Raw genomic sequence first — 23,662 nt, 5'->3', positions numbered from 1 at the left:
ACGAAAATAGTATCAAGGAATTTCAAAGATATACACTGCTTGAAAATTTGTATTTTTAATGATCAGAGGACAACTTTTGAATATTTCATGAATATGTTTGAACTATAGCTTCAGGAGAACCCTAAAGTTTTGAAACGAAACCATCAACTATCCACTTGAAATGATAATTTACAATTCTAATTTCAAGCTCAGTGGGTTGGAAGAGATGTAGCGACCCTAAAGGCCATGCAATAATCATCATTTTTCTTCTATTATTAAAGTATGTCATATAAACGAACAAAAAGAAAGATTGGACAGGTTGGAACCTGTCCATTTATGTTTATCAAATAGCAACCGCTGTTGAAAATAAACAACGGATATTTAAGTATAAGCAAAACTTGGCGAATAAGCTGGCCTAGAAATAGTAGCTGACTCAATTGTTAAATAATTGTTTATTTAGAGAGTACGAATGCTCTCGGAGCAGAATGTCGCATGAGAGTAAATGTAGGTAGCATGCAACATTCTGCAACATTATTGAAAATGAGAGAAAAATTGTAAACAATAGCCAGTAGTTATAAATAACGTTTTTGTAAATAAAGAAGAGAGTCGGATTTTGGACTTGGAGTTAGCAAGTCACATCAGAATTGTTCAAGTGTTTTATTTTTCAAATTGTGATGACTGTCTTCCCGAAAACTAACCGCTCGAGCTCGTGCACATGCGGTACATTCCTTAGATTAGAATGCGATCACAACATATGTTCTGTGTTATACAAGAAATCTATGGAGTAAGACCCTAGCTTGTACACGCGTTAGAACAAAATGTAACCTTGGACGAATCAGAAAATATTTCATGAACACATTCTATTCAAAGTACCACAAGCAATATCTTCCACACTGATATCCTTCCCTCCCCCTTCATACGATATCGTGCGATATGTGCCATCACAAATATTACCCTCCGCTCGCTTTCAAATCGACTTCTATAAAAACATTCTTCATGCCTGCCGTATCCTAACGGAACTATCAATTCTATACTTTCGCCTCTAATTCTATCATGAACATGTACGTCTAAGATTGGAAGATGATATTAGCATTTCCATATCATTGTAAATCGTTTAACTTCACGTAGAAGTAACACACACAAAATCATTAATTTACTCTGTACATTATTAAACTCAAAATTATTTATCAGATCGCTCACTGCAGGTAAACTATCAGAATTCTAAATCTGATAGATTACTTGTAACAGCTGGTGTTACCCAAGGCAGTATATTGGGGCCCATATTGTATAACATTTTTACTTCTGACTTACCTGATTTACGACCAGGGTGTCAAAAATCTTTATTTGCAGATGACACGGGCCTCTCAGCCAAAGAGCGAAGCCTTCGCGTCATTTGTAGTAGATTGCAAAACAGTTTGGATATTTCTCCACTTGCTTGCAAAAATGAAAAATTTCTCCGAATGCTTCCAAAACTCAGCTTATAATTTTCCCACATAAGCCGAGAGCTTCTTATTTGAAACCTTCAAGCAGACATATTGATCAATAATTAACTTTTAAATTGGAGGCCTTCAAGCCAAATGTAACAAATATATTATAAAAACAGAAAACCAAAACTTTATCTAAGAACAAACTTTTGATTTACAAACAAATTTTTAGACCTGCCATGTTGTATGCTGTGCCAATATGGACTAGTTGCTGCAATACCAGAAAGAAGGCACTTCAGAGGATTCAAAATAAAATTTTGAAAATGATTCTGAAGTTTCCTCCGTGATATACTGTCGCTAATTGCAAGTCGAGCACATCTGTATATGGAGGACTTGCGGTTAGCGGCAGTATAGTACCAATGAACTTCATAGAATTTCTAATATTGAGACATTGCAACAAATGTCCAACAAAATAATTTCCAATTTTAGACAAAAATCGTTGCAATCCTCTATTGTAACGATTAGCTCCTTGTACCATTAGTATTAATTAGGTTAAGTTTAGTTTAAGTTGAAAACATTGTTTAACCTAGTCTAAGAGATGAATGCATGTTTTAGATAATTAGCAAATAAAATTAGTAAAAAAAAATGATTTTCAACTGAGGAAATATTATAAAAACCCGTCGGAAACTGTAACTAATATAACTGCTGAATGAATGAATAAAATCCATCCAGCCGTTTTCGAGTTATGCGGATACGAACACAGACCATTTCATTTTTATTATTTAGAGAAGAAGATAATAGAGAAGATAGATGGAGAGCCAGCAAGTTTGTTTTCGTTTTGCACTGAAAATGAATTTTTCACAACCGCCTTCTTCTTTTCCATAAACTTGGCAGATTTTAGCACCTAGTAGAGTATTCATCTTGGATCAGCCGCCCCTAACTTGGAGAACAAACGCTGTTGTGAGCCTTGGTAAAGAGGCGTTCGGTGGGTTGGGAATGGGCTTCGAGCAGCACACTGTCGCTTTGGTGGGGCCTGCTTGCGAATACACACAGCTTTTTATTGAAGTTGAACAGAGCCCACTGTCAAACCCCATCACATCCTAGGCAAAACCCACCACTCGCAGTGGCCTGGGGAGGGATCGTCAAGCCATTTGGGCATTAGTTCCTGCCGCTCCTTATTGATATGAATACATGTTTTGAGTTTAGGGAGTCGATAACTAGCATAGCCTTCCTATACACAAGCTGTACGCCCAAAATCAGATGTTGGCCACGCGAACAGCAGCGAGATTAGCAATCTTTGGTCCGACGCCTATGTATGAAGTGTTATTACCCCGACGCACGTGTCGGCGCTGGCTCGGTGCGCTAACGCAAGTAGGTACATGTACACTATTATATTTGATGCATGGCACTAACTATTTCACCTAAATGGTCGCGGCGTGCACGCAAATTCATAAACGCTAGGAGAGTCTCATATATGTCTTTCGAGTAAATCTTTGAACTATTGAAGAGAGCGGCACTTTCCAATACGATGCTAATATAATGATAGGATTGAATGAGATGATGTAGAAGACGTTATAATATTTCTTCATATGAAAGATGTTCTATATTTGTGTTACAATTGCTATAATGAATCATTAGCAACACAAAGCAGAAAAAATAGCTCATCTTCCATCGTGTTCAGCTAAGCTACAGCTGTTATGTTGCCAGTTACATATGGATTTAAATATTTTGCAAAGCATCTTATCGGTCCTGTAGATATGTAGATATACACCACAATCCGGCTGTCGTTTGATGACTCGCGATTTCTCACGGTCTCTCTTTGAGTAAAATTCCTCTCATTTAACCAGCATTTTGCAGTGTAGATATAAATGTACAGTGGCTAACTCAACCTTTCCAAGGCCGGCAACCGCACTGAGGTATAGTTTCTTTTCGGACCGTGCTCGAACCGGTCACCGAAGCTTATTTTGCACGGTTCATATGGTGTTGTTGAATTGAGGTTATTTTTTTTGCAGAAAAAGTTGAATAGAAGAGTTGAAATTGTACCCTAGTGACTGTGCGAGTGAGTTATCGACTAATAACGACCGTGTGAATATCGAGGAATAATAATCAAGAATCTCGGCATGGTGAATGGCATACAGTGGAGTATTCGAGAAATTGCAACTTTACCGATGAGCTATTACGGCGCTTGAATTGAAATATTTTCATTTGAAATTATGGTTAGTTGATTCTGATCCGTCTGCAAGGATTGTGTATGTATACAAAAATATACGCGCTGGTGTTTTTGCCGCAATCATGCCATATATCGCATCTGTAGTTTAGCAGAAGAGAACAAGTTTTGACGCAATCGTAGAGTCGAAGAAAAGAGAGTGAACTTTCTACTACATATGTTATGTGGGATGTGGAGCGAATAAGAACAAGTGCAATAAATTGTGAGGAATTCTTGCTGAACGTTGATGTGAGACGTTCACATGCAAATTTGATGTGCCACTTTAATTGACCGAGTACTTAGAGTTCAATTGACTTTTAAATATGTAAATTCGAATTGCCTACCATGGATAATTGTCATGCGTATCGTTGATGGCCATTTTTGGCAACATAAATCACCACGTGATTTTTTATATTTTAACAACAACTTAAATAGCACCGTCAGTTTGAACTCAATTTAGAAGACGAAAATACTACCAACCAACATAAAAAACTTGTATTCAATTTTATAGAAAAATATATTATTTCTCCCAATTCAACTCTATTGCAGATTATGTAACCATACATTTGAATCTTCGAAGCATTTGTTGATGAAACTAGGGGCTATTCACAAATTACGAAGCGCAAAAATCGGGCAATTTTCATAACATTTTTAAATTGATGGTTTATTTTATTTGTAAGAATCGTAACATAGGATCTGACTCCCTCCCTTTCCCTGCAACATTCAATCAAGTTTAGTGATCCTTAATGTTAAGCCGGTCATCAGTTATCAGGTATACAAGATGTTCAAGTTACTCCAAAACGTTCTTAAGCTACCAGATCAACCAATATTTTGCAATGTCCCCATTATCGGCATACACTCAAACCAGTTCAATAAATATATATGTTTACGCAACATGTTATCCAAATTTTCTTGAATCGAGATGTCCCAGGTTTTCCAAATCGTTCTCGAGTTCAACCAAAGGTTGATCTACCAGATCAACCAAGGCTTTTGCAATGTCTCCATCGAGAAATGTACATTCCAATGTATCTGCGAATTTTTTTGGGGTGTACGTACAACCACAGCGTTCACGGACATGATTAGGTTGATTGGGTTGTTCAAACATTACGAATTCCAAGACGTTTTTGAGAACCAAAAAGGTCTGTAGTAGCTTGTATACGTAATTTTTGAAGTCATATCAACTCAATGAACCTACTGGAATATTATACATCATTAATAAGTTGGTTCATGGATTAATCGAATGATATTAGCTCCAGGACGCTTTGAATAACCAAAAAAGGTCTCTAATACAGTCGACAAGAAAATACATATTTTTAGTATGGCATCATATGCTTCCAAATTCGAGGATATTTACTCCAGAAACGTTCGCACGGCCCAGGACATCTGAAAAAAATATTTCAGTTTCTATACTAGTTTTGATAGGATCAAGCGAAAAACAGCACAATCTGTACGTTAGATCTGCATAGAAAAAGTCGTCCTGAAAGGAATAAAAGGTAAAATTGATAAATAATTATATTTTTTTGAGTTTGCTTTAAGAATAGGTCGTATGTGCAAAAGAGAGTCTCTCTATGTTTCCTTTCTCTTTCGAATATTACATTACTATAGAGTAGAGTGAGTGAGTGAGAGTTCATTATTAGTGAGATTAAAACAATCAGGAACCAATTAAGTAATAACATCTAAAGGTTTGGAATGCCTACACACATCAAGCGTGCAAGTACACTATTACAGTTCAAGAGACTTTGCATTTCACACGTTAAAGCTGTTTTTTTAACAGCTATATATTTAAGTTTTTATTCTAACTAGGTTTTATTCCCGAAGAACCCATATTTTTTTAAGTCGCTAACTATTTAAAAAAAAAAATCGAAAACAAAACCCGAAAAAGTGCTGCACGCGTGAACCGGCCTGAAAAATTCAAAGTTCAAAGTCGGACAAATGGCGTCAAAAAATATGGGTTCTTTAGGAAAGTTGACGCGGCCGTCCTTAGCCGTGCGGTAAGACGCGCGGCTACAAAGCAAGACCATGCTGAGGGTGGCTGGGTTCGATTCCCGGTGCCGGTCTAGGCAATTTTCGGATTGGAAATAGTCTCGACTTCCCTGGGCATAAAAGTATCATCGTGTTAGCCTCATGAATGTAAAAATGGTAACCTGGCTTAGAAACCTCGCAGTTAATAACTGTGGAAGTGCTTAATGAACACTAAGCTGCGAGGCGGTTCTGTCCCAGTGTGGGGATGTAATGCCAATAAGAAGAAGAAGAAGAAGAACGAAAGTTGACCTTAAATAAAATAAAGAATCGATTGAATAAACATTTTTGACGGGAAAGGTCAATTGTGTATCTTGACGGAGTTTTTGATAAAGGATATTTTTGCTTGGACGAATATAAATGATTTGTTATTTTATTAGGGCGCTTGTGTAGACTATTTTGTTCACCTCGATGATGGTGATTCTGTTTTATTTTTTAACTTTTATTCTTTATCTGTAGTCTACAAAAGTTAAGGAATCGCGCGAGTAAAACAGGTATAAATGACTATTTTGTATTTATCACTACAATTTTAAATAATTGAAACTGTTTGGAAGGCATTATAGAAAAGTACTCTCAGATAGACCGCGATTTTTTCGAAACTTTTGTTATCTACGGAGAGACAACATAAGTTTTTAATGTTGTCGAGTTTTGTTCAGTAAATTGATTAGTACTAGCGTGAATGGTTTGAATACGGGCTTCTTGGTGGCTTTTGGCATCAAGCGAGAGGTATCACTACTTTCGTATTTGTTCGGACTCGCTGTATCACTGATGATGTTTGCAAAAATCTGCAGTGGTACTCAATATGGTTTTTTATACTATTCATGTTATTTACTGAATAGTGATGTTATTGGTATGGTTGCTTATATCTGTGGAAATAATCGGATCGTTTATTGTTTTACAAAATCGGATTAAATTGATCACATGTAATATCTTAAAGATAAATCATCTAGCTTAAACCTTTGTAGGGGTATGTGGCGGGACCAACATCAGCATCATCATTTGAGAGGCAGAAACGACTTTCCTTCGATAATCTGAGTAGCTCCGTTGCAACAGGCTTGGAAGGTTCCTTCAAAGCGGCTCGTAAGTCTGCTTTTAAAAGGATCCGAAGCCTCTTTTGAAGAGGCTCGGAAGTCTCCTTTCAAAAGCCTCGGAAGCCTCCCTTCAAAAGAGTCCCAGAGTCCACCTTTCAAACGACTCGGAAGCATCATTTTAACAGGCTCGGAACCTTCTTTCAAAAAGCTCGGGAGCTTCCTTCCAAGAGGCTCGGAAGTTTCCTTTCAAGAGATGAGGGAGCCTCTTTTCAAAAGGCACGGAAGCCTCCTTTCTAAAGGCACGAACACCTCCTTTCAAGAAGCTTAGACACCATCCTTCAAACGGCTCGGAAGCCTCCTTTCAAGAGGCTCGGAAGTACCCTTTCAAGAGGCACAGAAGCTTCCTTTCAAGGTGCTCGGAAGTCTCGTTTAAAGAAACTCCGAGACCACCTTTCAAACGGCTTGGAAGCATCCTTTCGAAAGGCTCAGAAGCCTCCTTTCAAGAACCTCAGAGACCACATTTCAAACTCGGAAACCTATCAAAAGTCTCGGAATCCACCTTTCAAAAGGCTCGGAAGCCTCCCTCCAAGAGGCTTAAAGATCACTTTTCAAACGGCTCGGAAGCATCCTTTCAAAAGGCTCGGAATCCTTTCAATAGGCTTGAAAGCCTTTATTCAAGAGGATCGGAAGTATTTCAAAAACCTCAAAGTCGACTTGAGCCACCTCGAAATTTTATCCGAATTAACTGAAAATTTGAAAGGAGGCTTATTTTAGCATAATGATACTTTTTGAAAAAATGAATAGGTCTAATGGAGAGCTGTTAGTTCTAAGGTTTGTTTTTCATATATATTCTGATGTCAAACCCGTATCTCCGAAATAAGACTGATTCCAACGGATCCACAACAAAATAAAAATGGACATCGAAAATTATCACAAGTTCTCTTTTTAATGATAAACTGAAGTCCTTTGGTGTTAAAAAGGACTAAGCGAACAAAGCGCTGAAGCGAAATAATGAAATTGTATTCGGTATTGATTTGCACCTAAACATAGTTCGAAAACACAATTTGATCTAAATGATTATTTAATTGGATCAAAAGGAACATCCATAAATTACGCAACGCTTAGCTGACTTTCTTCCACCGCAAGAATATCCACAAGGCCACATGGAAATTACCTAATCAAGTAACGGAAAACCAAATCGACCACGTTCTAATCGACGGTAAATTCTTCTCCGACATCACGAACGTCCGCACTTACCGCAGTGCGAATATTGAATCCGACCACTACCTCGTTGCAGTATGTCTGCGCTTAAAACTCTCGACGGTACAACACGCGTCGGAGTCGCCCGTGGCGGATAAACATTGGGCGGCTACAAGACGGTAGACTAGCCCAAGACTACGCGCAGTAGCTGGAAGTGGCACTCCCAGCGGAAGAGCAGCTAGGCGCAGCGTCTCTTGAAGATGGCTGGAGAGATATTCGATCCGCCATTGGAAGTACCGCAATCGCTGCACTAGGCACGGTGCCCCCGGATCAAAGAAACGACTGGTATGACGGCGAATGTGAGCAGTTAGTTGAGGAGAAGAATGCAGCATTGAGGTGAACTAGCCTAGGGCTAAAAACCTCATTAATAAAGATTATAATAATAATAATAAGAATGCAGCATGGGCGAGGTTGCTGCAACACCGCACGAAGGCGAACGAGGCACGATATAAGACAAAACTAGATTTTTCGGAGGAATAAGCGCCAGCAGGAAGATCGAGACCGCGAAGAGACGGAGCAACAGTACCGCGCTAATAACACACGAAAGTTCTATGAGAAGTTGAACCGTTCACGTAAGAGCCACGTGCCACAGCCCAATATGTGTAAGGACTTAAACGGGAATCTTCTTACAAACGAGCGTGAGGTGATCCAAAGGTGGCGGCAGCATTACGAAGAGCACCTGGATGGCGATCCCTAGTAACATTTTGTTTTTATACTTGTTTTATCACACTCTTGTAGGGTAAATTATGGTCTTCAAGAGCGTGATAAAACTAAAAATGTTACTTGGGATGTGGCAGACAACGGTGGCGGTATGGTAATGAAGCTGGGAGAACGCGCGCGGGACATACGGCTTCCGATTCCGAATAGCATAGCATAGCATATGTGATTGTACAAATCGTGGGTGGCTATACAATGCTCAATTCAAGCTCCATCCGGAATAAGGGCGAATGTCGCAAGAGAAGACTCTCCCCGTCGACCCCCCCTCCCTTAAACAAAAGTGACAAGCAGCAGATCTCTCTGTGGTTTATCACTTCAGAACGAAAGAAAACAATGCGAACTTGCATTCTGAGGTGATAAACTGCAAAGAAACTCCCTGCCTGTCACTTTCATTCAAATGAGGGGAAGTCGACGAAGAGAACCCTCTCCCGCGACACCCGCCCCCCTACCAGACAGAGCTTGAATTGAGCAATCTACTGTATATTGTCGCAAATTGGTACTTGGGATTAGTACCTTTTCCTATACAGTAGCAGTTGTATACCTGGCCACGTCCGTGCAATCACCGAAGGAAGGGAAGGAATGTCAGTTCAACATCTACTAGTGAAGATGCAGGGAACCCATACTACCTTCATAGATGTCTCGGGAAGGAAAATTTGTGTTAGTGGGAAAGGTGAATAATAGGGAGCTCTATTCGACAATATAGAGCGTTTGTCAATAACAGTATATGCTGTAAAAGTAATAAAATATATTCATCAATTTACTTACGAACCGTCCTAAGGAAAAACAAAACAAAACACAAAATTTCGGCAAATCGCGCGATCGTTCTGCCGTCCGAAACAAGAGCCAACACGCACTGAACTAATTAACTTTATTACCGGCCGCGCAATGCAAAACACAAAATTTCGGCAAATCGCGCGATCGTTCTGCCGTCCGAAACAAGAGCCAACACGCACTGAACTAATTAACTTTATTACCGGCCGCACAATGCAAAACACAAAATTTCGGCAAATCGCGCGATCGTTCTGCCGTCCGAAACAAGAGCCAACACGCACTGAACTAATTAACTTTATTACCGGCCGCGCAATGCAAAACACAAAATTTCGGCAAATCGCGCGATCGTTCTGCCGTCCGAAACAAGAGCCAACACGCACTGAACTAATTAACTTTATTACCGGCCGCACAATGCAAAACACAAAATTTCGGCAAATCGCGCGATCGTTCTGCCGTCCGAAACAAGAGCCAACACGCACTGAACTAATTAACTTTATTACCGGCCGCGCAATGCCACATACGGCTTCCGATTCCGAATCTCCAGGAAATCCAGGAGGAGATCGGCCGGCTTAAAAACCAACTAACAGGCCAACTACCAGGAGAGCTGTTTGAACACGGTGGAGAGGCACTGGATAGAGCGCTGCACTGGGTAATTACCAAGGTTTGGGAGGGTAAGGTTCTGCCGCAGGAGTGAATGGAAAGTGTCGTGTGTCCCATCTACAAAAAGGGCGATAAGCTGGATTGTAGTAACAACCGCGCAATCACATTGCTGAACGCCGCCTACAAACTACTCTTCCAAATCTTATGCCGCCGACTCACACCAATCGCAATACATTTCGTGGGCAGTACCAGGCGGGATTTATGGTTGAACGCTCTACCACAGATCAGGTATTCGCCGTACGTTAGGTATTGCAGAAATGCCGCGAATACAACGTGCCCACACGTCATCTATTTATCGACTTCAAAGCCGCATATGATACAATCGATCGGGACCAGCTATGGCAGTTAATGCACGAAAAAGGATCTCCGGATAAACTGATACAGTTGATCAAGGCGACGATGGAGCGGGTGAGTTCCATCGAGTTTAAGGGGCAGTCTCGAGTCCCTTCAAAACGCGCAGAGGGTTACGATAAGGTGATGGTCTTTCGTGTCTGCTATTGAACATCGCTTTGGAGGGAGTAATACGAAGGGCAGGGATTGACGATTTCAACGAATTCCGTTCAGTTATTTGGTTTCGCCGACGACATTGATATGGCATGTAACTTTGAGAAGATGGAGGAAGCCTACATCAGATTGGAAAGGGAAGCTAAACGAATTTGACTAGTCATCAACACGTCGAAGACGAAGTACATGATAGAAAGAGGCTTAAGAGAGGACAACGGAAGCCACCCACCACGAGTTTGTATTGGTGGTAACGAAATCGAGGTGGTTGAAGAATTCGAGTACTTGGGCTCACTGGTGACGTCCGATAACGATACCAGCAGAGAAATTCGGAGACATATCATGGTAGGAAATTTTACGTATTCTGGACTCCGCAAAACGCACCGATCGGATAGAGTTCGCCGCCGTACCAAACTGACTATCTACAAAACGCTTATTAGACCGGTAGTTCTCTATGGATACGAGACGTGGGCGATGCTCGCGGAGGACCAACGCACACTAGGAGTTTTCGAAAGGAAAGTGATGCGTACTACAGTGACTATAATAACAGTGTCGTCAAGTGTCAGAATTGGAACAGAATGGTCTGTCAGTTCCATACAAATGCGCATTCCAAACGATCAGGAGACCTGTCAAACGTGGCACTTGACGTTACTCTTCTTCTAGGACTCTAATGCGTACCATTTATGGTGGGGTGCATATGGCAGAAGGTACGTGGAGGAGGCGAATGTCGGACAGCAATCCGGTGAAAATGGTACTCGGCAACGATCCGACAGGAACAAGAAGGCGAGGTGCACAACAATCGAGATGGATCGATCAATTGTAGGTCGATTTGCGAACATGCGACGTGCAGCCATTGACCGAGCGGAATGGAGAAGACTTTTACGCACTTCACAGGCTACTCCGGTCTTAGTCTGAAAATAAATAAATAAACAGAGCTAGTTTTGTCCGTGTCTGTAAGCTGCAATACTTTAACTGGCTACGCAAACCTTCTCAACTCGCGGCAAACGTCATTATCACATGTAACGAGTGTTCCAAGATATATGAATTCGTCGACAACATCAAATCGCATCCCATCTATTTCCATCTCGGGACCAACACCGCGGTGCACCGTTTGGACTGCCACGTTCTCTGCCAACCACCAAGTTCTCACTTTGTAAAAAGTTTATGATCAGTCCTATGCTTTAAGTCTCCCGTTTACAAGCCTTTTCCACTGTTCTGCGATCTCCACCAATGATGCCATCCGCAAAACCAAAGAGCGCCACAAAAGAATCGAATGTCTCACCAAAGATTCGGACGCTTGTTTTGGATCCGGCGAAATTGACTAGCCTCAAGCCGTTGTTATTGGTAGTTGCGTGGAGACTCTCCTTTCCCATGACTGGGCGAAAGAATAGACAGCGCGTTGAAGCTCGGTATGGAACAATTGGCAAGTAAATTGAATTGCGTTTTGGGTGAGGCTATTAGTGGCTTCCAAAAATCTGTTGGTCAAGAGTTGGAAAATATGAAAAGTTCATTTTTTCAATTTAACTCGAATAAGAGCTTAGCTGCAATGAATATAATGCATGGTACATCTAGCACGGCTTCGGAGCCTGGTCAGAATCCCAGACCTAAAAAGCGTAAGGTTCTTGATGACGTTAGCGATGCGTCGGAAAATTTGTTGACAGAAAACGTTAGTTTCGCGGATGTTGTGAAAAGTAAAACTGGGAATAAAGTTAAAAGTACGAAAAAATTGCTGTAACGCAGGAAGCGAAAAGTAAACGTAAGGCTCGCCCGGTTATTGTGATTAAACCTAAAGAGTCCAACCAGAGTAGTGATGCTACTCGGAAATTTTTGAACGATAAATTAGATCCAACAACACACAAAATCAGTAACTTTAGGAACGGGAAAGACGGCTCTATTATTGCTGAGTGTGCAACAGGATACAATGTAAATGTTGTGAAAGATGGCATTCAAAGCGATCTGGGTGAAAGCTACAATGCTGTTGTTCCCACATCGGTGCCAAGGCTTAAAGTGATGGGCATGTGCGATAAATTATCCTCCGATGACTTCATCGAGATTTTAAAAAATCAAAATGAAGACATCGCAATAAATGAAGTAAAGGTTATCAGGACGTACGAAAATCCACGTTTCAAGTACAACAAATACAATGTTGTGATTGAAGTCGATAAGGATACTCATAGTTGCTTGCTGACCGCGAAGAAAGTGAATATAAGGTTTGATCGGTGCCTTGTAGTTCCCGAAATTAGTGTTCTAAGATGCTTCCAATGTGGAGAATTTGGGCACATGAGTACGGAATGCAAGAATAGTATTGCGTGTTCTAAGTGCAGTGAAGGTCACAAAACATCTGATTGCACGTCAACTGCTTTGAAATGTATCAATTGTTTGAAAATGAATAAAGAACGTAAAATGAATCTGGACGTAAACCACGGAGCATTTAGTACTGAGTGTAAAGTTTATAAAAGGTTATTTAATCGTAAAAGAGCAGCTTACGTTTCAATGAATAGCAACCAAGTTCCAGTAGAAATGTGAATAATTTAGATATTTTGTATTTGAATATTGCTGGTTTGTCTACAAACTACGTTGCACTACGTAAGATTGTAGAAGATAAACGTCCACTTTTAGTATTTCTATCTGAAACTCATATTGTTAACTTAGAAGCATTTGATCAATATAGTATTCCGGGATATAGTGTTGCTGCTTGTCTATCACATTCGAGACACACCGGCGGAGTTGCTATTTATGTCAAAGAATCAGTTCAGTTCAAGCTTCAATTGAACGAAGTTTGCGATGGCAATTGGTTCTTAGGCATTGCAGTTGTACGTGGCATGAAGTTGGGTAATTACGGTATTTTATATCACTCTCCCAGTGCTAATGACCAGCATTTTTTGGAAATTTTTGAAAACTGGTTAGAGTCGTTTATGGATCCTAGTAAATTAAATGTTATTGCTGGCGATTTTAATATCAATTGGTGTGACGATTCAAATTCGAATCATTTGAAGCGATTAGTTGACTTTTTTAATTTAAAACAAAAAGTAAATGAGTATACGCGTATTTCTCGGCACAGTAGAACTTTGATTGATCATGTTTACTCTAACTTTGATTCTGTCACTAGTGTTACGAATTGTGATTTAAAAGTAACCGATCATGAAACACTAGTCATTAGCATTACAGATGACAGTATTAATAATAACGATTTGGTAAAACTTAAGTGCTGGAGAAAATATTCGAAACAAGCAATTACGAGCCTTATCGAAACAAACGTGGATTTTCGAGAAAATACTGGTAATTTAGATCAAAGAGCAGCTGTTATCACGAGCGTCTTAAAATCCTGTACCAATCAGTTAGTTGAACAGAAATTAGTAACTTTGAATAATTCAAACAGCTGGTACAATCTAGATCTTTTACGTCTTAAACGTAAAAGAGATAAGTTGTACAAAAAATGTCGTAAAAGTAATAATGAAAATCATTGGAATAGGTACCAGGTTGCGCGGAATAAATATTCGCAATGTTTAAAGCATACTCGATGCGAATATATACAGAGGAAAATTTATCAGCATCAAAACAACAGCAAAGAGTTATGGAAAATATTAAAATCATTGTTAAAACCTAGTTCTTGTAAACCGCGATCCATAACTTTTAATGGCACATTAGAAGAGTCGGAAGAAGTAATCGCGTCTAAATTCAATGATTATTTTATTGAAAGCGTTTCAACCATTAACCGATCTATCGAGTTAGTGGATGAACCTGACGAAATAAAACAGCCAGTTAACAGTAACTTGAGATTCGAAGGTTTTCACCCATTACATTTCAAGAACTTGAAACGATTTGTTTTAATCTAGGAAAAACGGCTGGTATTGATAATGTTAATGCTAAAATTATACAAGATTGCTTTCATGTCATCGGACACAACCTGCTGGACCTGATAAATGAATCATTGCAAACTGGGCACGTGCCGCAAGTTTGGAAGGAATCATAGTTATTCAATTCAAAAAGTTGCTGGAATGATTAAAGCCGAAGAGTTTTGTCCCATCAACATGTTGCACACAGTAGAGAAAATTTTAGAACTTGTTGTTAAAAGCCAGCTATTTATGTATTTAAATAGTAATAACTTGTTAATACCGGAACAATCAGGATACCGGGAGGGTCACTCCTGCGAAACCGCTTTGAACTTGGTATTAGCTAAATGGAAAGAAAGCATAGAGCATAAAGATACGATTGTTGCTGTGTTCTTGGATCTTAAACGCGCTTTTGAGACAATTTCTAGGCCCTTATTGTTGAAAACTTTGGAGCGCTTTGGAATTTCAGGTTCTGCATACAATTGGTTTAAAAGCTATTTGTCTGACAGAACTCAACGGACTGCTTTTAATGATTCTGTATCTCGTCCCATGGAGAACACCCTAGGAGTGCCACAGGGAAGTGTATTGGGGCCCCTTTTGTTTATTATGTATATAAATGACATGCGACGGGTTTTACGTTTTTGTGATATAAACCTATTCGCAGATGATACTGTGTTATTCATTGCAGCTAGAGACTTAGAAGATGCGATTGAACGCTTGAATGAAGATTTGCATTCTTTAAGTAGATGGTTGAAGTACAAACAGTTGAAATTGAATATTAGTAAAACAAAGTACATGATTATTTCGCGAAATCGTTCAATTGATAATGTCTCTGTGAAAATTGATGACGAGACACTTGATCGCGTACAGAAAATTAAATATCTTGGCGTGATTATTGATGATAAATTGAAATTTGACCAACATATTGACAATGTCATCAAGAAAATAGCCAAGAAGTATGGAATCCTCTGTCGACTGAAAAACGAATTAAATATTGCTAGCAAAATACAGTTGTACAAATCAATCATCTCTCCTCACTTGGACTTTTGTCCTTCCATTTTGTTTTTAGCAAATCAGACACAAATATCGAGATTGCAGCGTTTGCAGAATAAGATTATGCGTTTGATTTTGAGATGTAACAGATTCACTTCCTCAACTTTTGTGTTGGATGCTTTGCAGTGGCTCTCGGTGAAGCAAAGAATTGTGTATTTGACAATGGTGTTCATTTTTAAAGTAATTAACGGATTGCTGCCTCGATATTTGTGTGATCGAATTGAAAGAGGAAGTGACATTCATAGATATAACACTAGAAACGCGGAAGATATAAGAACACCATATTTTTTGCATGGAGCTTCACAAAATTCTTTGTTTTTTAAAGGTATCAATTATTTCAATTCGATGCCTACACATATCAAACGTGCAACGACATTATCACAGTTTAAGAGACTTTGTGTTTCACACGTAAAAGCTGCCTTTTAAGCAGCTACTTAGTTGACTTTTATAATTCAATAAATTTTGTATCTTGACGAAGTTTGACCTACGGATTGTTTGTTTGGACAATTGTATTTTTATTTATTGAGGCCCTGATAAACTGTTTTGTTCGCCTCGATGATGATGATGGATTTTATATATATTGACGTAATTGTAATCTGACCTTTTTTGTGTAGTCTACAAAAGTTTGAGTCTCGCGCGCAAAGCAGATATGGATGATTTTTAAAATTTATGTACAGACTTGCGCATTTTCAACTGTTTGAATGATTCTTCGGATTAGTAATGGGCTATCTGGTAGAGTTTTGTTCCCGTGGTTGATACCGAAACTTTTGATATCGACGGAGCGGTAACACAAGTTTTAGTTTTGTTGACGACTTAGATTATTAATTTTATTGATGCTTACGAGTGATAAACGTGGTCTTGTATAAACATGTAACGCGATTCTTGGTGGAACTTTTGAAATCTGTGCGAGAGGTATCACAAGTTTTGCATTTTAGTATAAGCTCGAAGTATCACTACCGATGCTTATGAGAATCTGTAGATGAAAACAACAGTTTTTTTTTTAATTTACATTTTTTGCTGGATAGTAATGAAAAGTTATGTAATTCATATCTGTGATGGTAATCAGATCGTTTTTGTTTTTTGCAAATCTGATTAAATTGTTATTATATCATTCAATTAATTATCTTAAAGATAAATCGTCTAGCTCAAACCTTTGTAGGGGTATGTGGCGGGACCATCATCATCATCATCATCATCATCATCAAACTGTTTCATTCCGACCTGTGATGAATTTCACGACGCTAGACGTCTAGACGCTCATGAAACTAGTCCTTCACATCATCGGGTTTTTTTCGTTGGATTGTCTGTATGCATTGATCAAACTGTAGTTGAAGAATTTGCCCCTAATTCTCAACACGCAGATGCGATCACTTACCGGCCACCATCTAATGATTCGACGCTGCTGCTTATCAAGTACTACGAAACTACGTGCTACTTAAAAGAAGTACCCGCATTTTAGTCAACTGCGCAGAGTTCTCGTTTTCCTGTTCCTCGCCATCGGACCTTCTGAAGTGCTGTAACCCCCACCTTCACCTTTTGCAGCTCTCAAGCAAGGAGAAAAACTCGTGCAGGTTCCAACAGGGTCTTTAACGTCCCAAGTACCGAGTTTCCCATCAGTTTCCGTTAAACATTGCCGTGTCCTTTGCCGATTGTTCAATCCTGTATTTTCTATTACATTTTTTGAAGTTGATTGTTGTTGTTTTTTGGTATGCCGCCTTACCAGCGACACCTAGCCACGTGATGGGGCTTCTATCTTAGGAATAGCTGACGTGACACCGCAGTTCTTGTTCAGCCGCCCGCTATTATTGGTCAGACGCTGTTTTGGGCCGCCCCTAACATGGGGAACAAACGCTCATGTAGGTTTGATCAAAGCCCCCCACCCCTAGGGCTAGGCTAATGCGCTTTGTATTTGTATTTGAATCGAGAAAGGCATCGTCTGGGTTTATTATTTCGTCACGTTTTGGGCATGAAAACACATTTATATGAGCAGATTGAGATACAATCAATATATTTTAAACGAACACGTGGAGTAATTGCAATTGATGAATTTTCTATGTCGTGTCTAAAATGATGTCCGATGCAATTCAATGGAAAGTTTTCATGATGCATAAAAGCTATATCTTCATAAATGATGGCCTCAATTACCATAATCTGTCAATCTTACTTTAGCTCATATTATTATTATTAGTCTGGAATGTATATACTTATAGGTAAACTATATGGTCGGGGTTCTGCCTAACCGCACCAAGCAGCTTTTTGACTGACTTGTGATATTTTGCTCGTAAAGGTAAACGGTAATCATTTCATATCAATTTATACGCACATTTGTTGTAAGATATCCTCAGTTATGGTGTTCATGGATATCCGATACGATCTGTGTCCAATTGAATCTGCTAAAACCGAAACCTTGGGCAGAAAAATGGGTAATTTTTTGTTGGCGCTTGGTGTGATTTGGCAGCACCGCGGCCATATGTTGAATCCACTTGTCGCTTGCTTGCTTGTTAGAATGAACATAGGAGCTATAATGTGAAGAACAAATTACAGTTTCGTCTCCAAAGTCTGCCTTTGCGTGACAGCTTTTCTACCCGGTCGTTGCACGATTAAGATTTATAGAATGACTCTAAAAAGGTAGAACCATTTCTTGATCACTTCCTATCTCGATACATCTCAATCGGGAAAATATCAAAATTTGAATCCGCAAAACCGGGAATTTGATAAATGGAAAAGGAGTTGCCACTCTGCACATAATTTAGTCTACGAGAGTTACAAACAATGCCCTGCTCAGTTGTTATCCTAATTGAATCAGGAATAAATTAATGCAAATAAACAAAATCGATCAGGTTGGTTGACAATATGTGGAGGAAGTGCAGAGTTGGTATTAACTTTCTTGTTCGAGCGCAAGCATATCGAATGTTAATAACCGGATATATAGTCACTGCACACCACTTCACACATGTCACAATGATGATGAAGAGGTTGGAGCAGGTTAAAACGAAAAGCTTGAACTCGAAGACGGATTTTCATAAACAATTATTATTGTCATGGATTCGCGATGAACGATGAAAGGCCGACGGCGATGACTGGCGTGAACAATTTGTTTATTGAGTTTTAAGTTTCTTACGAACTGTCTTCGCCACTTGCATCTTGCATGCTTTCGCAAAAGCCAAACAATTACTGGGCTGTATATGTAGTACCCTAGCTAGAGTGTCGATTTGCAAGGGTTGCGCCGGATATCTGCTAGACGGGGCCGGCATGTGTCAAAGACGGAGTAGTTCATACTGCTTTCAAAGAAAAGGCAGGAATGTTTCCAATTTATTACCTATTATAGGCAATATGTGTTCAGATCAAGCTAAATCGAAGAAAAAAAATTAAAAATTTACATCAACCTTTTATCTGTGCTCGGGGGTCAATATGACCCAGGTCACTTTGAAAGACTGCCATTTTTTTATTTTCAACCGCTTCTCCTAATTTTTGGTTTATTAGTTCCTGGTTTCAAAAGAAATAAGGCCAAGCTTTTTGTTAAAGAGGTTAAATCAGGCTTTTTGACAGATCTTCCATCAAGATTTTATTCCAGAAGTCTTCTGATACGTCAAGAATGAAAACCCATTCAAAAAGACGGATCCTGGAATAGCTGGGATGCCCCTGGGGAATCTGTAGAAGTGGACATTTCAGTTTTAGCACCAAAACAAGTCAAACTGGTTACTGGCATTTGTTGTTTGATTGGGAAAATTACGAGATTATTCACTGACAAAAATCCACTCATATCCCTTATGTGTGGCACACATAAATTTTAACTATAGCATTTCTCACTTAACGACTATGTGAATTCGCATAGCATATATGTGGAAACACACATAACCCTTATTGACTAATAACCATTATTGACTAATAACTTTTATGTGGATTCTCCTATACCGGGTGGTTATTAACGCACACATAAAATTTATTTGTAATTTTTTTTAGATTTTTACCAATAAAAATGTGTGGATTTTTATTAGTGTTTGGTTACAAAGTATGAAGGGGATCATCGTTTTAACGGCGTTGAAGTCAATTGCATGTTTGCATGATTGCATGTTCAGATAAGTTAAAATACTAAGTTATTACGATATCTGAATGCCCCAAGAGTGTTTTTCAGGCAAAACTGGGCCTCCTATAGGAAACGATTGGAAGGGATTTTGAAAACTGTTCAGCAGCATATAAGCACATATAAGCATTAAAGCATATGGAGACGCATGGTACTTTTGTGTGATGATTCAACTTGTGACTAATTCTTTTTAGGTAAATTTCATCCCAACTATTTGAACCTAATTGCATGTTGGGAAGTACATGTTCTTGGTTAATATGTCGAATACTGCGACCAAGAAATCATTAGAATCATGATTTCAAATAGAAGGTTCCTGGGCGTCATCTAATCTAAGCGATTTTCACGGTTGTCTTATCCACCTCATCTTATTTCCTGTAGTTTGCTTGTTTGTTATGTTTCTAGGGATTTTTTAATGCTAGATCAGTTGGATGCTGTCATTTAGAGTGTGGAAAACTTCGATTTACCAAATTCAACATGAGTAACATTTATCGATTAGGAAGAACTTCAAAATGGAAATCAACCCAGCTTGTCCCTGCGAGTCCATAAAGCCGTTGCGTATTATATTCGTTTGATACAGATGTTCTAGGTTCTCCAAATTGTTCTGGAATTCAGATCATTTGGTCCAGCAGGTCAACTACGCCTGGTATTCAACTGGAATACACCCAGCATGTCAATACAATCCTCAAGCGTACAAACGTATTATGTGTAGGCCAAACAGATGTTCTAGACTCTCTAAATTGTTCTGGAGTTCAGATCACTTGATCTAGCCGGTCAACTACGCCTGATATCCAATCGATATCAATTCATCATGTCCATACAAGTCTCTAGAGCCCTTGCGTATTAAGCGCAGTTCTAATTAGCTCGAATTAAGCCTATTTGAACTGTGCCTCCAAGGTACGATGGCGATTACGACCATCAATCAATCGCTACAGTAGTTTTTTTTGGGTCCAGAGTAGAATTTCATATCATTGACCCAACTAGGTCCGACAGAGCCACCAAAGAGTTGTTTTTTCTCTACTCAAAAGGGTTTGATAGTAATTCCGACCATCGGCCGACATACTTCAGAGTTGGATTTTAAATCTAATAGGGCGTAAGTCCATGAAAAACAGTTATTTGACTTCAATATTTCAGATATTATGTTATTTCAAGAATTTTCCCTGGTTTATTAATATTTGATCACAGATTACAGAAATCATGAAGAAAATATGCAATTAATTGGTGATTTTTAACTTTGCTTCCTTCAATGTGTATGAGCGAATAAGATTCATGAATAAATAACTTTTAGTAATTTTAATGATCCTCCAGCCTGTTCTTAATACTTTTTACCAGATTTCATACGAAAATCTAGAAAAGTCCACGACTCTGTGAGGATCCTTACATATTTTGCAATAGTCGAAATCTCAAACATTCTTGAAGGCTGTCTTCTACATACCACCGAATATTGACTGTTATTTGAAGCATAATGTATCCACTAAACCTTTTAATCTTACTTACATCACTTAAATCTTACTTACTCTATTGATGTAAACAGTTGCACATTTTGATTTTCTTATTATGAAAGGGGCGCCTAAAAAAGAGTTCGCCAAGGGCGCTGGGAATTCACGCTACGACTCTGCTTGTATGGACATGTTGGGTTAGGCTGACCAGATCATTTCGGTGAATAAGCGGGACAAACGCGCTTGCAAAACGGGACATGTCAAAAACCTTGTGATAAAATTCAAGAGCTGTAGAAATTTCAAAATTTATTGTCTTAATTTTAATTTTCCGTGTGAGATATTAGAAATATTTTAGAGTGAATCATTCATTATCATAACCTTATATTATATTTAGTTAGGCCGGAGCAAATATAATTTTCTTCATCTGTCACCACCCCCTCGATTTTTTGTGGCTTTATTTTATTATTTGAGGGTGAATTCAAAATTTGATTGGAAAAAATAAATAAAATATTGAGCTTTCCCAGAAAATTCATTAAGAAAACTGATGAGTTTTTATCAATTATTCATTTATTTTTTGTTTACCACCCCTTCGTTATCCAAAGACCAACATGACAAAAAAAGGAATTCATATTTCTTCCGGCCTCCTTAGTCGTGCTGTAAGACGCGCGGCTACAAAGCAAGACCATGCTGAGGGTGGCTGGGTTCGATTCCCGGTGCCGGTCTAGGAAATTTTCAGATTGGAAATTGTCTCGACTTCCCTGGCATAAAAGTATCATCGTGTTAGCATCATGATATACGAATGCAAAAATGGTAACTTGGCTAAGAAACCTCGCGGTTAATAACTGTGGAAGTGCTCAATGAACACTAAGCTGCGAGGCGGCTCTTTCCCAGTGGGGGATGTAATGCCAATAAGAAGAAGAAGATTTGTTCCAGCCTTAGTAGTGGAAAAATTCTAAACTACAAATATTTCACTCTTCAAAGAGACACGGACAAAAACACGAAGGAACAGAAAAATACGCATCGTCCAATATTTAAAAATAAATCTCAACAAGGAAAGAACATTAATAAAATGTAATTTTAATTCTTTTCATAAATATGTTGAGAATAAATATCAAATCTAATCAATTCAGTTCTTTTTGATCGAAATTGATTAAATGACGCTTAAAGTAGCCTCACACCTCGGGAATCTTGTCCATTTATTTTGTTCCCATGTGATTCCAAACATGGGCGTAGCCAGGATTTCGAGAAGGGGGGGGGGGCAAATTTTTTGGTCTTCTAAATCGTAGTTTTATAGTAGTTTTATGAAAACAAATGAATATTAACACATGAAACCAAATCGAAACAATAATGATTAAAACAATAATGGATTTAAAAATGCGTGATTTATTGCTCATCATATATTTTTAAATAAAGTGAGAAAAATATTAACGAACTTAGTATTCAGAAAGCAGGGCTGACGATAGTCATCGTCATAGCACGAAATGCCACAGTAGCGACGAGTTGCAGTATCTTCATTGCTACTCTACACATCGTCAATGACGCGCACGACGTTAACTTTCGTCGTGTAACCAAATCGTCATGACGACATCGAAGAACGAAGACTTCATACCGTTATTCCTCAAGCGGCAGCTGCCATGTGAAGATTTTTACTAATTCTTTGTAATAATGAATTTGAAGCAACGTATGAAAGCGTTATGAATGTTATCGAAACATTTATGTTACCAAATTTCCTACTATTTGTTAATTTGAGACGCTATTATGTTTTTAACCAGTCCGTCTATAATGAAGTGCAATCAATAGAGTGAAGAAGTGACGACGAAAATCGTCATAACTTTTGGCTGCGCGACTATCGTCGTGATACGCATGCGGCGCGAAGAAAACGAATAGGTGTTGCGTCGTGCAATGCTATGACGAAGACTAAATTTTTTTCGCTTTCTTCATACAACGAGAATGACTATTGTCAGCCCTGTCAGAAAGAATATAGAATCGGCTATAACAATTATTATAAATATCCTGCATTCTTCCATAAGTATAAGAAAACTAGAACCATACGGAGAAAAATATTTGGTAAACTCAAACAAAGTTCAGTTTGTTTCAACCAAAAGTTTAGGTTGAATTGAGCACAAACATAACTTCACTTTGAATCAACTGTATTCATTGGTTGAAACTAACTAAAATTGTATGTTGTCCTTTTCTAGCTTCTTTAGGTAAGTTTAACAAACTTTTGTTTGGAACAACCGTGATTTTGGTTGTTTTGTTTTGACAGCTACGGAAATCAAGCAAAATTTTGGTTGATTCAACCAAACAGATTAGTTTGTTGCAAACAAAATCTACGTTGAAGCAACCTGTTTTTCTAGTTTGAATCAATAAATGTTATGGTTGTTATAATCACGGAATTTTTTTTCCAAAAAAAATAAAAATATTATTCGTTTATTTTAACTTTATTTAATATATTTATATGAATGCATGTTTACAAAAAGCAAATCATAGATGTTCATTGATATGACATGACTATATAGTGAGTTAGTTTGTTCGCCGCCTGCAAAAGTTTAGTCTTCAACATCGGGTTTAACGTAGTTCAACCACGTTCAACTGCTTCGGATCGATCAAATCCGGTCGCTTGTTTCAACATTCCGGAAGCTGGTGCTAGTTCTACAGCAAAACAATTTAGTGGTTCCTACACGTTTG

General features: G+C 38.6%; 1 protein-coding gene across 8 annotated transcripts in view; it reads left to right on the top strand.

Moving 5' to 3' along the window:
- Positions 1-3,300: 3,300 nt before the first annotated feature.
- LOC134205604 (progestin and adipoQ receptor family member 3) overlaps positions 3,301-23,662 on the top strand; it is a 90,783-nt gene continuing 70,421 nt past the window's right edge. For 2 of the 8 annotated variants that reach the window (XM_062680999.1, XM_062680994.1), the window contains exon 1: positions 3,346-3,619. The gene's annotated coding sequence lies outside the window, so the exon portion shown is untranslated. The other 6 variants (XM_062680998.1, XM_062680992.1, XM_062680995.1 and 3 more) reach the window with 6 other exon arrangements.

The sequence above is a fragment of the Armigeres subalbatus genome, chromosome 1 (assembly GCF_024139115.2).
Source record: "Armigeres subalbatus isolate Guangzhou_Male chromosome 1, GZ_Asu_2, whole genome shotgun sequence".
Taxonomy (NCBI): domain Eukaryota; kingdom Metazoa; phylum Arthropoda; class Insecta; order Diptera; family Culicidae; genus Armigeres; species Armigeres subalbatus.
This window is presented reverse-complemented; position numbering and strand designations above follow the sequence as displayed.